This window comes from Chiloscyllium plagiosum, unplaced genomic scaffold (genome assembly GCF_037043375.1).
Source record: "Chiloscyllium plagiosum isolate Xiang-an unplaced genomic scaffold, Cpla_swu_hap1 HiC_scaffold_10, whole genome shotgun sequence".
In the NCBI taxonomy this organism is placed as follows: Eukaryota; Metazoa; Chordata; class Chondrichthyes; order Orectolobiformes; family Hemiscylliidae; genus Chiloscyllium; species Chiloscyllium plagiosum.
In genome coordinates, this window is record NW_028270148.1 from 41,065,704 (window position 1) to 41,083,912 (window position 18,209).

At 39.3% G+C, this 18,209-nt stretch overlaps 1 long non-coding RNA gene across 1 annotated transcript in view; it reads right to left on the reverse strand.

Moving 5' to 3' along the window:
* LOC122552775 (uncharacterized) overlaps positions 1-18,187 on the reverse strand; it is a 96,476-nt gene extending 78,289 nt beyond the window's left edge. The window contains exon 1 of the long non-coding RNA XR_006312491.2: positions 18,030-18,187. This is a non-coding gene — a long non-coding RNA (uncharacterized LOC122552775). The remainder of the gene's footprint in view (positions 1-18,029) is intronic.
* Positions 18,188-18,209: the final 22 nt, after the last annotated feature.

Sequence of the window (18,209 nt, forward strand, 5' to 3'; positions counted from 1 at the left end):
AGTACCAAAAGCGAGAGACAAGTTGAATATGATTCTTCCTCCTTTTCTAATGAAGAAGTGGCTTAACTCAAAATGTTAACTCTGTTTTTCCTTCCACAGTCAGACTTGCTGAGTTTCGCTAGTATTCTCTGTATTTAGACTCAGAGTCATAGAGGTGTACAGCATGGAAACAGACCCTTTGGTCCAACCCGTCCATGCCAGCCAGATATCCCAACCCAATCTAGTCCCACCTGCCAGCACCCGGTCCATATCTTTCCAAACCCTTCTTATTCATATACTCATCCAAATGCCTTTTAAATGCTGCAATTGTACCAGCCTCCACCACTTCCTCTGGCAGCTCATTCCATAGACGTACCACCCTTTGTGTGAAAGTGTTGCCCCGTAGCTCTCTTTTATATCTTTCCCCTCTCACCTAAACCTATGCCCTCTAGTTCTGGACTCCCCGATCCCATGGAAAAGACTTTGCCTATTTATCCTATTCATGCTCCTCATAATTTTGTAAATCTCTAAGGTCACCCATCCGCCTCTGACGCTCCAGGGAAAACAGCCCCAGCTTGTTCAGCCTCTCTCTATAGCTCAAATCCTCCAAGCCTGGCAACATCCTTGTAAACCTTTACTGAAACCCTTTCAAGTTTCACAACATATTTCCGATAGGAAGGAGACCAGAATTGCACGAAATATTCCAACAGTGGTCTAACCAATGTCCTGTACACCGCAACATGACCTCCCAACTCCTGTACTCAGTACTCTGACCAATAAAAGAAAGCATACCAAACGCCTTCTTCACTAGCCTATCAACCTGTGACTCCACTTTCAAGGAGCTATGAACCTGCACTCCAAGGTCTCTTTGTTCAGCAACACTCCCTAGGACCTTACCATTAAGTTTACACCTTACCATCAAGTGTATATTGTTTCAGATTTCCAGCATTAGCATTTCATTTTCATTATTGCCTCTATATTGCTGTTTGTTTTCTCTGTCTGTTCTTTCTCTTGTTCTCATGCTTCTCTCCCCTCAGCATGTCCCTATGCTTCTCTCCGCTTGTTTAAAAAGAGAGGTTTTCTTTCCTTTCAAAAAGGAAATGTGGCAAACAAAAAGCCCTCAATTGGTATCATCGGGGATGGAAATGTGGGTAAACTGTCACCTCTATTGCTCATTCCCCATTCTTCTCTCTTCCTGATTTCACATTCTTCTCACCTTCTCTTCATGTCCCCAATTACCTTCCCTATATTCCTTCTGCCTACCATTTCCTCACTCCCACTATACCCCATTCTTTCCCTTTTAAGCAAGTGTTCAACATCCCTGTGGATATGATCTCACCAAAATCCACCCCAATATGCTCATGACATATTAGGTGTTGGATTTATTTCTTTATCCCATTATCTTATGAGCAAATATAAGAAAAGTCATAAATGAAGGTTTTGTATTGAGCTAATAGCAACAATTCACTGGTATGTAACATATTAATTGCATTTAAGGGTTAACTATCATTCAGTGAATATGCAAGTATGTTGAAAAACAGACTGCAAACCCTTCATCATCATTTTTTGTCATGTTTTACTCTTACTTATATGACTAATACTTAGGTTTCAAAGCAGAAAGAAAATGAGATGATTACATTTACAGAAACAGCAGCAACTCATTAAAATCTTTTAGACACCATCTCTGAAATCTATGGGGTCAATTATTGCAAAGACACTGATTTGGAGACCCTTTACAAATGACATCTGGGACGTTAATCTGGGATTTCTGACATCAGTCTCAGGATTTCTGGTTTTTGGAAGTGCCAGTTTCAATTCCCAGCTGACCCCCAGCATGCTCAACCAGAATGACCCCACTATGGAGATGAGTATATTCCACTCTTGTAATAGGTTTTAAAAAAATTACAAGTTGTAGCACATCAGAGACATCTTGACTCAATCTGCATGGGGGAACCCTGTAAAACGGAAATTCATAACCCCCTACGAAGGAGTGGTCCCCTCAAACAAATCACATGGCATCCATATCAAGGTATAACACTCCACATCCATTCCAATTCACCCTTTACACATTGGGTTGAATTGTTTCTGCACATAGTGACAGCTGGAAGGGTTTAATAAATGTTGAGATGGATTCATTCACAACTTTACACCATGTTAAGAAAATCATTTTTACCATAAGTATCAACCATCCAGATCCCTTAAAGTTTCAATAGTTGAAACTACAGGGCATTGAAACTACTTGATCTACTAGAACCAAGCTTTGTGAAGTTGATGGCATGGTTCATACAGCCAGAGTTGTCAGGCACACTGAGTTCCAACTGTTTAACAGTTGTCCAGGCCCTCAGGCATGATGAGTCTGAACCAAGACAACCATTAACAAGGTGACACGTATTTACAACAAGTTAAATGGTTTCAAAAGCCTTGTGGTCTCAATTATTGAAACTTTATAGAGAGTCTTAATGATCTACACTTATATGGTCCACAGTGGGAAGGAATGTTATTCTAAAGAGTTATGAGTGAACTACTATGAAGCTGCTTTTCACCTCACCAAATAACCACTATAAGATAAATTGCTTTTGTTCAAAGTAAAATTTTTTGGAACTCCACATACACTACACTACCCTCTTCCAAACTCTCAATTTGCTCACCAAAACATGATTTGACTTTAACATATTATTGGTACTTGGGCTTAGGATATGCGCATTTTTGAATTCTCAACCTGCCCTGCCCCTTCAATAACTTTCACCCTAAGTTTTCTTGCACCCCCTTTAGCATTGTACCTTCAGTTTTATATTATTCTCCCTGTTTTTCCTACTTGTATTACTGCATACAACAACTATGTTACCATGAAGGACTTGCCTTCTTAACCGCTGGTGAGTTGTTGTCTGAGCGTGGCTGTTGGTTTGTGTGCCGTTATGAGTCCTAGGGGTCGCAGTAGTCTGTTTGTGTGCGGTTGACAGGGTCAAGAGAGGAGGCTGCAGGGTCATTCTGGTTATATTGTGCCTGGTATGACAGTACACATAATCCTTGCAATAAGGCTCACACCTCAGGAGTTAGTCCACAGGCAGGCATGTGTAGCTGGGAATTTTCCCAATGGCTACTACCCACCTTGAGGACGATCTCTATTACAAGAGCAGCAGACACATGATAACACCACCACCTCTGGAAAATTCCCTTCCAAGTTAAACACGATCATGACTTGGAAATATATTATTGTTCTTTCCTCATTGCTGGGTCCTTTTGTTTTGGAATGTCATCCTGAACAGCAATGTGAGTGTTCATTTAAGAAGGCAGATCACTTCCATCTCCTCAAGAGGAATGGGAAATATGTAAACCTCTATAAGGTGCTGAATTGCCTCATTCCATTAATTAAATTTAAAAAGTTGTATTTTGACTTGGAGTGCTTTCATCAAGATTTTTCTAGGACCCTTATCACTACACACCTACAAATGGTTTGTTGCAGTAATTTGATTATATGGAGTGTGTGTTTCTGAACACGAATCATTAAGACCCTTTCATTTTACAGTTAAAACTCCTAATTTATTTTCAAACAGAATTTGAACAAACATAGGAACACAGAAATCATGTCTAAGAAGGATGCAGAAGGCATATTACTAATTTTCTTCCAAAGTTTCAAATTCAGTTTGCAATTTTTTTATTCACAAAAAAATGCCTTTGTCTTAAGTTGCTGTTTAAGTCTGCCCATTGCAATGTAGGGCATCTTTTTTGAATCGAAAATGCGTGAAATATTTAACTCTTCATATGTAATTCATTCTACAGTTTGGCTATTTAGCATTGAGGAGAAATATCTCAACTAAGTTTTGGAATCCTCCACCCCAGAGAGCTGAAGATGCCCAAATCTGGGTCATTAATATACACACACAGAAACAGTGTCCCACTTCTGACCTATGCTGAATTCCAGTATAACCTTCCTCCAATCTGAAAATAATCAATTAATTCTACTGTCTGGTACCTGTCATTCAGCCAACTTCATATTTATGCTGCCACTTTTTCTCATATGCCACGGGCTTCAATTATCTTAGCACCACATATTCACTCTTTCTACACTGATGCTCAGTAGCAGCACTGTGTGCCATCGACAAGATGCACTGCACAAATTCTCTGTAGATCCTATGACAGCACCTTTCAAAGCAAAGACCACTAACATCTCGAAGGACAAGGGCAGCAGTTATATGAGAACACCACCTCCTGTAAGTTCGCCACGCCACTCACCATCCTGACATGGACACATCTTGCTGTTTCTTCAGGATTGGTGGGCCAAAATCCTGGAATTTCCTCCCGAAGGGCATTGTGGGTCCACCTACAGCACAGGGACTACGGCAGTTCAAGAAGGTAGCTTACCTACCCTCTCACGGTCAACTGGGGCAAGCAATAAATGTGCAATACTTACATCCCTAGAATATTCCAAAATCTTTAGCGACAATAATTCAGAAAAAAATTAATAGTCCAGAGAAAGTGAGGATTAATTAGAGAAAACAAGCATGGCATCATGAAATTTGGGATAATGCAGAAGAGTGGAATTAATGTAACAGTTCAGCCATCAGCTTATTAAATTGGACTAGTTTGAGGATTAAATTGCCTTCTCCTGGTCCTATTTTTTAAGTTCTTATGCAAAAGCTGGCTTATATTGTTTCTGTATAAGAGGAAATGATGTTTTGTGTATTGATGAGAAAGTACGTGGATCAGTAAAGGTAAGTACATGTGTAGCAGATATAAGAATTGTACATAAAAAAGTGGATGCTTGTGTGCTCACACATTGGGAAACAATCTGAGTGGGGGCAGGAGAGGAAATATGACAGTTTGGACATGAAACTGGTATCAACACCAGTTTTCTGGATCTACCCCAAATTCCATTTCCAATTACAATACAAATTACAACATCTATTCAAGTTAAGTTTAAGTTTATAATGATTTCTTTTAAAAACAGGGCATTTGTCAATGTGTGGTGATTTAGATTCCCCTACAGTGTGGAAAGCCCTTCAGCCCAACAAGTCCACACATACCCTCCAAAGAATAACCCACCCAGACCTATTTCCCTCTGACTAACGCACCTAATACTATGGACAATTTAGCATGGCCAATTCACCTGACTTGCACATCTTTGGACTGTGGGAGGAAACTGGAGCACCCGGAGGAAACCCACGCAGACAGGGACAATGTGCAAACTCTACAAAGACAGTCACCCGAGGTTGGAATCAAACCTGGCTCCCTGGCGCTGTGAGGCAGCAGTGCTAACCACTGAGCCACCCTGCCATATGTTTGGCAGAGAAAACAATAATTGAGACTTGAAATACTGTGTCAATGTTTGTCAACTTTAAGTTCGAATTCTAGAAATCTATTCATTTTTCTCGCTTGACAAGAGAACGTGTGCGTATAATACTCTAACAGTTCAATTTCAGTGTTTTTGAAAATGAATTATCATGAGCTGAAGAATGAATTTAAGTGGACTTTCAATTAAGTTTTTAAGCAAACACAACTTCATTTTTTTTAAACCATAGAAAACATGTCAATTTGACATTAGCAGAGTAAGCATGAGCACACAGTACAGAAATCTGAGGAAATGCCTCATAACAGATCAAGCTTAAATCCAGCTTTACTGAAAAGACAGCAATTCAGACTTTAGGGTCTACCTTTTCTGAAAATAAAATGTTTTCTGCCTACCAGCAATTACTGAATGCATTGGACTCATTGGCAGGGAATTATTGCAATGTTATTGAAAATGTGTAGAAGTCCACCACCAACTTATTTGTATCCCTGCTGAATGGATTGATACTGTGCAGTTTCCCATATGATATCTGATCAATTTAAATGGTACTGCAGTTGGCTCCCCTGCAAAAGTTTGACGCTACGAGCAGGGATGCTGACACTGACATCTTATCAGCTACAAGGCACATTTATAGTGTTCCACTTTGAGCTCACATTTCAAATATCAAATTTTGGCAATGCATTTTGGCATCATATTAAAAATGACAGTAGTTCAGAACTCAAACTATGAATAAAGTAATCAGGAAAATCTACCAATCAATAAAATAAACTAAATTAAGACAATTCAAACTTTTTTCAGAAGCAACACAGCGGAACTCTGCAATTAACTCAAGTAAGGAAAATCTAAAGTAAAGGAAAACCAAAATATGAAGCAATCATATAGACAAACATTTTTAATAAATCTTTCATTCATAATTTTTACAACAAATTCCAATATTCAAAGTTCAAACTAAGAAATTTAATATGTTAAAAGTAAAAACATTGGCAATGAATAAAAGGACAAAATTCAAGTTTTTCAAAGCAACTGGGTATGACATTTCCCACATAAGATTTGATCAGAGTCCTTGTTTTAACAATGATTGAACACAAGCTAGATGATCATTTTGGAAGTCTTTTCAAATTAAAGTTATTCTTCAGGACATACGTTTTACTTAAAAAGGATATCTCACAGACACACGGAAAGAGAGTGGAGAGTTAAAGTGGGTGATTACAGCACCAAGCATCACTTCATTTTTACAAAGAATTCAAAACACTTTATTGTTTCATTAAAGCTTTAAAATGCAGTCAAGCCAGTCAGCTGCAATTATCCAGGGAAACATTTTTTTTCCCCAGAACAAATCAAAGAACATTTTTATACTGATTGTAGAGATATCTAAATATCTCTTTCCAATTTCTTTCAATGGAAATTTGCATTCCGATTGTAACTTCAGCTCCCCAGGCAGTAGCTTATCCTCTGACTGCAACACCACAGCAGGTCTGCTATGGGCTAAAATAAATTTTCTGGTAATATACTTTCTCAATGCATCACTTTCACACTTCCTACATGACACTTCAGCACCCCAGCTCCTGATGGGCTCCAAAGTCACATTCATAAAACTGCAACAAATCACAACAGAACAAGCAGGCAATATATCTACTCCCAAGTACCAAGCAGGAAGGAAAATGACTAATCAATGTCTCTCAAAGTTACCTTCAGTATGGAAACTTTAAACTCCTAAGGCCATTTGCTTTTGGAAGGAGGTCTCATGTCTTTCCCTCTGATTTGTATTCAGCAGCTCAAGAATTACAAGCTACCACTGTGCAAATTGTGGGGTTTTTTGACAAAATATCTTGCCCTTCTGTTACAGGGAAGGCAAGATATTTTTCATGCAACTGGCTTGTCCCTAAACATGTTGTTCATTTGTTTCTGCACTTGTTTAATTAATAAATGCAGAACATCTACAAAAAGATTAATACAGGGAAATCAAACCTCATTCAACTTTAAAAGTAGGCCATCAGTAGCACAGAGAGCCCAATTTCAATAAGTGAAAGATAAATTTCAGATCATTAAGTTCTCCTTCATGCACAGTGAATAAACAACACAAAAGCTCTCCGGATAGATTAGAGGCGGCAAAAATCCTGCCTTGATTTAAGGAACAGCTGGATGTTATGAAATGTTTTACTAGGTGGATCAGCTAAGATAAGATGAATGAATTTCCTGATGCACATTTATTTTGTGATCTTCAACATAGAGATTAATACATCTGTTCTTATATTATTTGACAGATGAGTAATTCTAAATCTGCTCCTTCTGGTTTGCCAAGTATAGGGAGTAGATATATGATACTTCATGCTGAACCATTTTAATACTTTTGTGGAAATCAGTATGATAAAAGTGCAGCTCTTCAGTCCTCTCAAACCCAGTTACGAATGGTGGTGGACAATTCTGAACTGGAAGAGCATGCTCCATGAGCACCGCCATCCTCAACAATGGCTGAGCCTAGCATAACTGCAAAAGAAAAGCTGAAGCATTTGCAATCGTATTTTGGCACAAGTGCTGAGTGGATGAATCATCTTGGCCTCCTTCTGAAGACTCCAGCATCACAACCAGTCTTCAGCCAATTTGATTTATCCTACATGCTGCCACGAAATTGCTGAGCACACTGGACATAACAAAACCAGTGAGCCATAACAGCATGTTGACAGTAGTGCTGATGGCTTGCAAAGCAGAAAACAGCCCCTACTCTAGCTGAGCTGTTTGGCTCAGCTACAATATTGGCATCAACTCAACAGTATGCACAACTGCTCAATGGGTCCTGAAAACAAACCCAATTTGGTAATTTAGTTTGTTATCAGCTCATCAACAAAGTAATGGAAGATGTTGTCAACAATGCTACCAAGTGGTACTTGAACACAAGAATAATTTGCTCACCAATGCTCAGTTTGGCTTTGCCAGGACCAGAAAAGACAAGAGTATTGGTCTCTCAAGGAACCAAAAGAAATGGGAAGTGGGTGGCAAAATGGAGTTGGAGCCCAGGTTTAGCCACAATTGTACTGAATGGTGGAGCAGCTCCTGTGGTCTACTCATGATTCTTAATTCCTATATTTGAGACAACTTAACTCTTGACTTTGTTTCAGCCCAGGTTGAAACATGGCCACAAGAGCTGACTTCAGAGGTGAGGTCAGATTGACTGCCATTGACATCAGTCTCGACACAGGTAATGTGAAGAAATCTATGAAATTTGAAGTCTATAGTAATTGGTGGGGTTGATAACATAAGATCATAGAGTTCAATTTCATTCTCAATTCCTCAGATACTGAAACAAACTGTGTCCACATGCAGCCTAACATGTACAACAATCAGGCTTAGGCTGAAAGTAACATTCATGGCACAATCTACCACTTTACTAAGTCAGAGTCTAACTAGCTTCACTTGAGGTGTAATGGCATTACTGATGTTAAATTGCCACAACCAACATTCTAGAAAGGAGCAGGGAGGCAGCTAAAAAGAGCAGTCAACATGGATTAAAAAAAATGTAACTGCACTGGCTATATAAATATTGTGGCTACAAGACTAGGTGAGTGCTGCTATTGAAAGTGACTTTCTAAGTCCCAAAACCTTTCCACCATCTATGAAACATGAAAGGAATGTGATGGAATACTGTCCCTTTCCCAGGATGTGTGCAGCCTCAAGAAAACTCAAGAAGTTAGGCTCCATCCAGGATAAAGCAGTCTGATAGATCAAAACAACACCGACTATGCTAAACATTTGCTCCACCACAATCTACGCGATGCACTGCAGCAAGTGCCAAGCATCTGCAACATTCAAGGTCTATAATCTATCTCAGCGAGAAAGACAAGTGCAGCAGGTGCATGGAAAACATCACTTCTAAAGTATGACTTAGAGATATATCAGCATCCCTTCAATGTCCCCTATTCAAAATCTCCGAAAGTGCCTTCAAGGTGCAGACTGTTAAAGAAGGTGGCTCACTTCAACTTCCCAAAGTCAATTACAGATGGTTAATTAATGTTAGCCTTGCAGGGATGCCTGCATCCAGTAAAATAAAAGAAAACCTAAAGAAAGACTCGCACACTTTCAGTGCCTTTTAGATTTGTAGGACATCACTATCACTGCACAACTACAGAATTATTCCTCAATTCCAGTCCAACATAATTACTAATTTACACACAGGAATGTTACAAACACAAACAAAATGAATGACCCGCGAGTCTATCATGATTGATGTGGGGGTTCCTTTGGTGTTGAGCTGTGTTCAAAATTCTCCCATTGAAAAAAAAACTTAATTCGCAAGTGGCTAAATTTTCAGGTAGCAGGGCAGTGAAACCTAGCTCAAACTGTGTAAATAATTATTTAATATTCTAGTAATGATTCCCATAGCTATGAAAGTAGCACTGGGGATTTGCCAAGTCAAGTCGGTAGATCCCACTTTTGAATTGTTGGGACAATAGGGTGGTTTACTTAACAAAAAGTTGATATTGGAATCAGGCTTGGAGATAGTTGTGCTTTTATAAATGGAGAGTGTGTAAGGACCTTTGTTGAGCTAAACAGATTGAAAATGGCGGAGGCTAGTTGAAAGCATCTGTGTCAAGCAATATGACCAGATGATGTGGAGAAGTGTATTGTGTTTTTTTTGTTTGCATCATTGCAATTAAGATCTCCCTCCTATCAGAAGGATGTTGTGAAACCTGAAAGGGTTCAGAAAAGATTTACAAGGATGTTGCCAGGGTTGGAGGATTTGAGCTAGAGGGAGAGGCTGAATAGGCTGGGGTTGTTTTCCCTGGAGCATCAGAGGCTAAGGGGTGACCTAATAGAGGTTTATAAAATCATGATGGGCACGGACAGGATAAATAGACAAAGTCTTTTCCCTGGGATGTCGATGTCCAGAAATAGAGGGCACAGGTTTAAGGTGAGAGGGAAAAAAATTTAAAATGCACCTAAGGGCTACTTTTCATGGAGAGAGTGGTGCATTTGTGGAATGAGCTGCCAGAAGTGGTGGAGGCTGGTACAATTACAACATTTAAGAAGCATATGGATAGGTATGTGAATAGGAAAGGTTTAAAGGGATATGGGCCAGGTGATGGCAAATGGGACTAGATTAATTTAGGATATCTTGTTAGCATGGACAAGTTGGACCGACGGGTCTGTTTCCGTGCTGTACACCTCTACGACTCTATTATGCAAAGAAGTGCTGACTGAAGTATATCTAATCAGAACTGTTGCTCTTTGTCATTGTGCTTTGAAATAAAACTGCTTGAATGATTCACATCAAGCCTCACATCATCAAGAGTTGGTTCAGTCTGCTTTTGGAGAATTTCAAGAAATACACATGCAAAGCACAGTAAAATCCTTTTCAACTCAGAAGAGGTTACTACTACTCTTATTAAAACACTGGTTAGGCAATCACTGGAGTACTCCATGGAGTTCTGGTCACCACATTATTGGAAGGGTGTGATAACACTAGAAACAATGCAGAGGAAACTTACCAGGCCGCTGCCTGGGCTGGAAGTCCTGAGCTATGAATAAAGATTAGGTTGGCTGGGGTTATCTCCCTTGGAACAGTGAAGGTTAAGAAGAGTTATGATAGCAGTGAAATGGATTATGAGGTGCATAGATAGAGGAAAGAAAGTCATTTTTCCATTTGTAGAGAGATTAATAACCAGGAGGTGGAGGGAACCATAGATGGAAGGCAAAAGGTAGATGGCTAAGAGCTGAGGAAAATCATTCTCACCCAGAGGGTGATGCGAGTCTGAAAGCTGCTGCCTGTGAGAGTGGTTGAGTCAAAAACTGTCCTAGCACTTAAACAGTATTTAAATATTAATTTATGTTAACATTGCCTCCAGGACTATGGGCCAAGAGTTGGAAAATGGGACTCACGTAGTCAGATCTTTGTGACAAGGATTCAGTGGACTAAAGGGCCGCCTTCTCTGCTGTAACAGTCTGTGAGACTATTGTTACATCCACAGGTAACACTATCATGCAAGTGAATTTTGGACAGTGAGAGTCATTAGATGGAACTTACGGCACAGAAATAAGCCACTTGGCCCAACGTCTACCAAGGTGTGTATACTCTCCATATAAACCTTGTCCCTCCTTTTCCATCAAGCCCTATCAACATAGCCTTCCAATTCTTCCTGATGATTTGATCTGGCTTCTGGTTAAATCACTCAAATAAGTTAACACAGCTACTCCACTTGGTAACAGTTTCCACATTTTATTCACATACACTCTCCATTTATAAAACCACAACTACCTCCAAGACTGATTATCACTGGACTGTTAATCCATAGACTCAGTTAATATTCCGGGACCTAGGTTCAAATACTGACACAACAGATGGTGGAACTTCCAGATTTTTATAAAATGTAATTAAGCATCTTAAGACATTGTCGATTGTCAGGAAAAACCCATCAGGTTCACTGATGCCCTTTAGGGAAGGAAACTGCCATCCTTAATACATGTGACACTAGACTCACAGCAAAGTGACCCTTTACTGCCCTCTAAAATGGGCAATAGATGCTGGTATAGCTCGCGATGCTCTCATGAATGAATTATATCAAAAACCCTGTCTGAAATTAAAATGGTCTCATGCTAGTGAGAGAACACCACATATCGAATTCAGGCAAACGTAGGCAATGCTGAGCATACATGTGAAAGGAGCAAAAGTCAACTGTTTGATCATTCAAGTCTCCTCTGTAAATTTTAATAAGATAATGACCGGATTCGATTGTAACCTCAACTTCACATTCCCACCTATCTCCAATAGCCTTTTGCATCCTTGTAAATACCTATCCACCTTCAAAAATATTTAAAAGACACTCCTTCTACTACCTTTTCAGGAAAAAAAAAAGAGTACTATAGATTCATAAACATCTTATGAGGGAAACGTCCCATCTCTGTCTTGAGTGGGTGATTCCCCCTTTTTTTAAATAGTGACACCAAATTCTAGATTCTTCAACAAGAGAAAGCATTTTCCCCATAGCCATCGTGTCAAACCTGCTCAGTATCATACATGTTTCAATCAAATTGCCTCTTACTCTTCGAACTTCAGCAGTTACAAGCATAGAATTTCCAACACATAACTGGAATGAGTAAATTATTAGTCAAGTAAACTTTCTCTAAACTGCTTCCAACACATTTATATCCTTCCATAAATATGGAGACCAATGCTTTACATTAGTTCTCCAGATGTGGTCTCAGCATTGGCCTATTTAATTGAAGAACAACTTTCCTACTTTTGGATTCAATTTCTCTTATAATAAATGATAACATTCTATTAGCCTCCCTAATTACTTGCCATACCTGCATCATGCTAGCCTTTTGCAAATCATGCACTAGGATACCCAGATCCCTCTGCTTCAAAGAGCTCTGCTGTTTCTCATCATTTAAATTACATTCAAAAAAAATTTTTACTGCGGAAATAAGCAATTTCACGTATTTTCTCACATTATACTCCAATTACCACATCTTTGCCCATTCACTTAACCTACGTACACGCCCCAACCCACCCCAAACACTTGAAGTCCAAACAATGATATCTGGGGCACACCACATCATGTCAACCAGAAACAGACCCATTTATGTCTATTCAATGCTTCCTTTTGGGTAGCCAATTTTCCAATTCTGCCAATATGTTAGCTCCTATACCTTAAGCCTTTATTTTCTGGTACACCTTGTGGCTGTACAAGTTTCTAATTGTACCAGTCTTGACCAGTCTAACCAATAGAGTTCCAGAAAAACAAACATTCAGATCACGGTTGGAAATGCCCAGCACCAGAGAACCTATCTATCGGAAGCTTGCTCTCTGGTATTGTTGAAGGATTAATGTTATCCAAGATACTTGGAAAACTACTTTTTTTCCAAATTGTGCCCTGGAGTCTTCTACATTTACATTTAATGTTCATCCAAGGTGCATCCCTGTTCTGAAATGCCAGCCTACGTTGTATACTGGGGACTTTGATTTGAACACATTACATGCCTGCATAAGACAGAATCACACAAAAGGATTTGGGTTAATTTAAATCCTTCAGAAGCTCTGGGCAAGTACACTGCTCATTCATATGGATAGCACCAGCTTTCATTAACTTGTTCTGGAAATATGATTATTTATAAACAGCCTAAAGGCATAGTTGTGAGAAGTGCAGGCATAAAAATTCAATTAAAACAAATTATTGCATTGCTATCTGCTGATGAAAATGTTCTTTTCAACAAATATGCTTTTCTAAGGATAGTGAGGTAATGGGCAGGTTCAACACAAGAGGGCAAGTAATATAGTCTAAATTAGAGCTACAGTGCATGTATGTAAATAGTGTGGTAAATAAAATTAATGACTGCAGACACAGATAACCATGTGGAAACATGTTGTGGTGATAACAAAGACCAGGCTTGGTCTAGGTATTAAATATTCCTGGACATGAGGTATTCAGAAAGGTAGAAAAGGGGAAGAATTAGTAGTAGAAAATCTCTGCTGGCACCAACTATCCAATGATAAATACTGACTGTGCATGCTCACTGTGGATGGTTTTTAAATGTGCATTTGTAATATAAAGCTGATTATTTAAACTTTTTAAAAAAAATTCTCCTTTATTTAACATTTTATTTCTTTTCACCTATACTCTTTGCTGAAGTATTTTTAAAGTTTTCATTATTCTTTATTTCAAAGATTTCACTGCCACTACGCATGCTGATGGGTGTCAACAAATGCAACCTTAGTGGTATTGATTAAGGAGATTATTGTTTCTTTCTATCACTGCAACAGAGTCATGGATAGAGTCATAACGCATAGAAACAGGAGCTTTGGCCCCATGTCTTTGCCGATTGACAAACACCAAATTACACTAATGCCATTTACCTGCACTTGGCCCATAGCCTACTATGCCCTGGTATTTTAACTGCTCATCCAGATGCATCTTAAATATTGAGAGTACCTGTCTCCACCACAGGCAGCATCTTCCACCTGTTTACCACCTCTGAGTTTAAAACATAATTCTCAGTTCTCCTCTAATCCACTTACTCCTCATCTTAAACTTGTGGCCTCTGGTCTTAGACACATCTTATTATTGGTTTTCCCTCTTGATCTTCTCCGACCCCTTAGAGTTTCTAATTTTTTTCTTTACCTGCTTTTTGTTTTGCTCATTGTAGTGTTGTTATAACCGATATGTTAAAGACACTGTAAACCATGCCAGGATTCTCCTGCCATAACCTCTCTGTTTACGTGAGAATAAAATAGTGCTCAGTACATGAAAACCATAACACACCCAGCTTCACTATCACCCCTATCCAGTAGTTCATAAGATCATAAGAAATTATAGCATGTTAGGCCATTCAGCCCATTGAACTAGTTTCACTGTTCAGTAAGATTATCGTATTTCTGATTTGAATATATTCTTCCACTGAATTTGAGCATCTCTGACTTGGCCAGTATTTATTGCCCATCCTGAATCACCATTGTGAAGACGATAGTGAGCTGCCTTCTGGAGGTTCTGCAGTCCGTTTACTGCAGATATATCCACACTGCTGACTGGAAGGCAGTTTCAGGATTCTGTCCCATCAATAATGAAGGTACAGCAATTTAGTTCCAAATCAGAATATTACATGGCTTGGAAGGGAACTTGCTGGTGTTGGTATCCCCATGTATCTGCTGCCCTTGGCATTCCAGGTGGTACAGGTCACAGACTTAGAAAGGAAATAATTCAAGCATATAATCTATATGGCTAGAACTAAGGAACAAAAAATCGTGTAATTACATTGCTGGGTATCTTCACCAACCATTCAAAAAGATTTAGAGGAATAAATTTGCAAGGATATTGTACAGAAGTGCGAGATTTACAGCGGTAGAGGGCCATAATTATCCAAATAGACTGGGATAATTTGTATAGTACAAAGAGGAGCAAGAACTTCGAGAGTATGTTCAGGAGATTTTTCTACAGCAGTGTTTTTCCAGTCCAATGAGAAAGACAACATTGCTGGACACGGTTCTTGGTGATGAGCTGAGTCAAGGGAGTAAGACCATAAGACCTCGGAGCAGTAATTAGGCCATTCAGCCCATCGAGTCTGCTCCACCATTTAATCATGGCTGATAAGTTTCTCAACCCCATTCTCCCATTTTCTCCCTGTCACCTTCGATCCCCTATATCAGGAAGAGAACAGTTTTAGATCAATGATCATTGCATTGTTTAGGTTAACCATGGCAAAGGACAAAAATAAATTCAATAATAATCATCTGGGGAAAAGCCAACTTCAGCTGGGTAAGAATAGATATACCCCAGATAATTTTGAATCAATGATGAGCAGGTAAAATTGTAACTGAACACCGGGCTACTTTTAAAGTAGAAATAATTCAAGTACTGTCAAGAGGGTATAACAGGATTTTGATCAGATAGGCCAATGGCTGAGGAACGGCAGATGGAGTTAATTTAGATAAATATGAGGTGCTGCATTTTGGAAAAGCAAATCAGGTACACTTAATGGTAAGGTCCTAGGGAGTAATGCTGAACAAAGAGATCTTGAGTGCAGGTTCATAGTTCCTTGAAAATAGAATTGCAGGTAGATAGGGTAGTGAAGGCGGCGTTTGGTATGTTTCCTTTATTGGTCAGAGCATTGAGTATAGGGGTCGAGAGGTCATGTTGTGGTGTGCAGGACTGGTTAGGCCATTTTTGGAATATTGCGTGCAATTCTGGTCTCCTTCCTATCAGAACGACGTTGAGAAACTTGAAAGGGTTCAGAAAAGATTTAAAAGGGCGTTGCCAGGGTTGGAGAATTTGAGCTATAGGGTGAGGCTGAATAGGCTGGGGCTGTTTTCCCTGGAGCATCGGAGACTTTATAGAGATTTATAAAATCATAAAGGGCATGGATATGATAAATAGACAAGGTATTTTCCTTGTGGTGGGGGAGTCCAGAACTAGAGGGCATAGGTTTAGGGTGAAAGGGGAAAGATATAAATTGGACCGAAGAGTCAACTTTTTCATACAGAGAGTGCTACGTGTATGGAATGAGCTGCCAGAGGAAGTGGTGGAGGCTGGTACAATTGCAGCATTTAAAAGGCATCTGGATGGGTATATGAATAAGAAAGGTTTGGAGAGATATGGGCCAAATACTGGCAAATGGGACTAGATAAGATTAGGATATCTGGTTGGCATAGATGAGTTGGACTGAAGGGTCTGTCTCCGTGCTGTACATCTTGATTACTCTATATTTCCACAGGGGAGGAAGACAAGGCAAACAAATATAGAGTGCTGTGGATGACCAAAGAGTTACAAAATTAAGATGAAGCAGAACGTGTGTACTTATGACAGATATAAGGTGGATGATACAATTCAGAAGCGAGCCAAACAAAAAGGTGCAGACAGGAATTGGGAAAGCAAATAAAAGCAACAAGAAGAGAGAATGAGAAGAGACTGCCAGCTAGCATAAAAGGAAATCCAAAGGCCTTTATAGACACATCAATAAGAAGAGAGTGCCAACAGTAGTGTGGGACCAATTAGAGATCAAAAAGATGATTTATGCACAGAGGCAGGGGCATGGCTGAATCATTGCATGAATATTGTACATCTGCCTTTACTAACAAAGAGATTGCTGCTGACATCATGCTGAAAAGACGAGGTAGTTCAGACACTGGAAGAATTTAAATTAATTAGGAGGTGGCATTGGACAAACTGTCTTAAAGTCCATAAGACACCAGGACACAACGAGATGAATCCAAGGACACTGAAGCATAAAAGATGGAAACTACGGAGGTACTGACCATCACTTTCCAATCTTCTAAGGGTGTAAAGATAAGTCCAGCTACTCAAGACCAGTTAGTGAAATGTGAAGTCATTCATTTTGGTTGGAAGAATGCAGAGATAGTATAAAGAATATAGTTGTAAAGGGAGTACATGGATGGTGATGCATAAGAGCTGCATTCTCTCACAAAACATGGCATTCCGGGCTATATAAACAGAGGTGCAGAGTAAAGAACTCACAAAATTATGTTAGTTATGTATCAATCACTGATTTAGCTTCATTTGCAGCATTCTGTCCATTTCTGGGTCCCTGCTTTAGGAAATATACAAAAGCATTAGAGAGGATGCAGAAGAAACAGTTCACTAAAATTGTTTAAGTGTGAGGAAATTCAGTTACAGTATATAGAAACATTGGAGAAATTGGATCACCTCTCCAAGTGGTTTGAAAGGAGACTTGATGGTATTCAAAATCATGAAAGTTCCAAAAAGAGTAGATAGAGAGAAATTGTGAAAGGCTAGAGATCCATAATGCACTGATTTAAGGTAATTGGCAAAAGAAATAATACCAATACAAGGAAAAGTATTTTCCATACAGTGAGTGGTGAGGATCTGGAATATGGTGCCTTGCGGTGTGGTGGAGCCACAGTCAGTTAAGGCTTTTTAATGGGAATTGATGCATTATCTGAAAAGGAGAGAATAACAGGACTGAGTGGAAAAGGCAAGGTACTAGCATTAGTGAATTGCTCCATCAAAGGGGCAGCATAGACAGGATAGTATAATGGGGTCTGTCAAACATTCTTTTCAAGAGATTGATTTATTTTGAAAAGTAAACATTCATGGGCAAAACAAAACGCAGAATGGACTGACAGCGAAAGAGAAGTGTAAGGTGAACAATTATATAATCTCAACCTGACAGCAATTTGGCACAAACAGCAGCTTTCTGCGGCCCGAGTTCAAGTCCCACCTACTCTAGAGGTAACATCTCTGAACAGGTTCATTTCAAAACAACTCAACAGATATGGACCCGTCAATTAACCACATACCTTGCAGTCGCTTCTCCTTCAAAGTTACTGGATTCAGCTCAATACCCCGACAAATACACGCAATAAATTCAACACTTTAAATCACACTCAATTTTTAGTCACTAAAGTGCACTCCCATCTCGCCGAGAAAGGTTTTCTTTAATATGGCAGAAACATTCAGGCGGAGCAGGGACGCCCGAG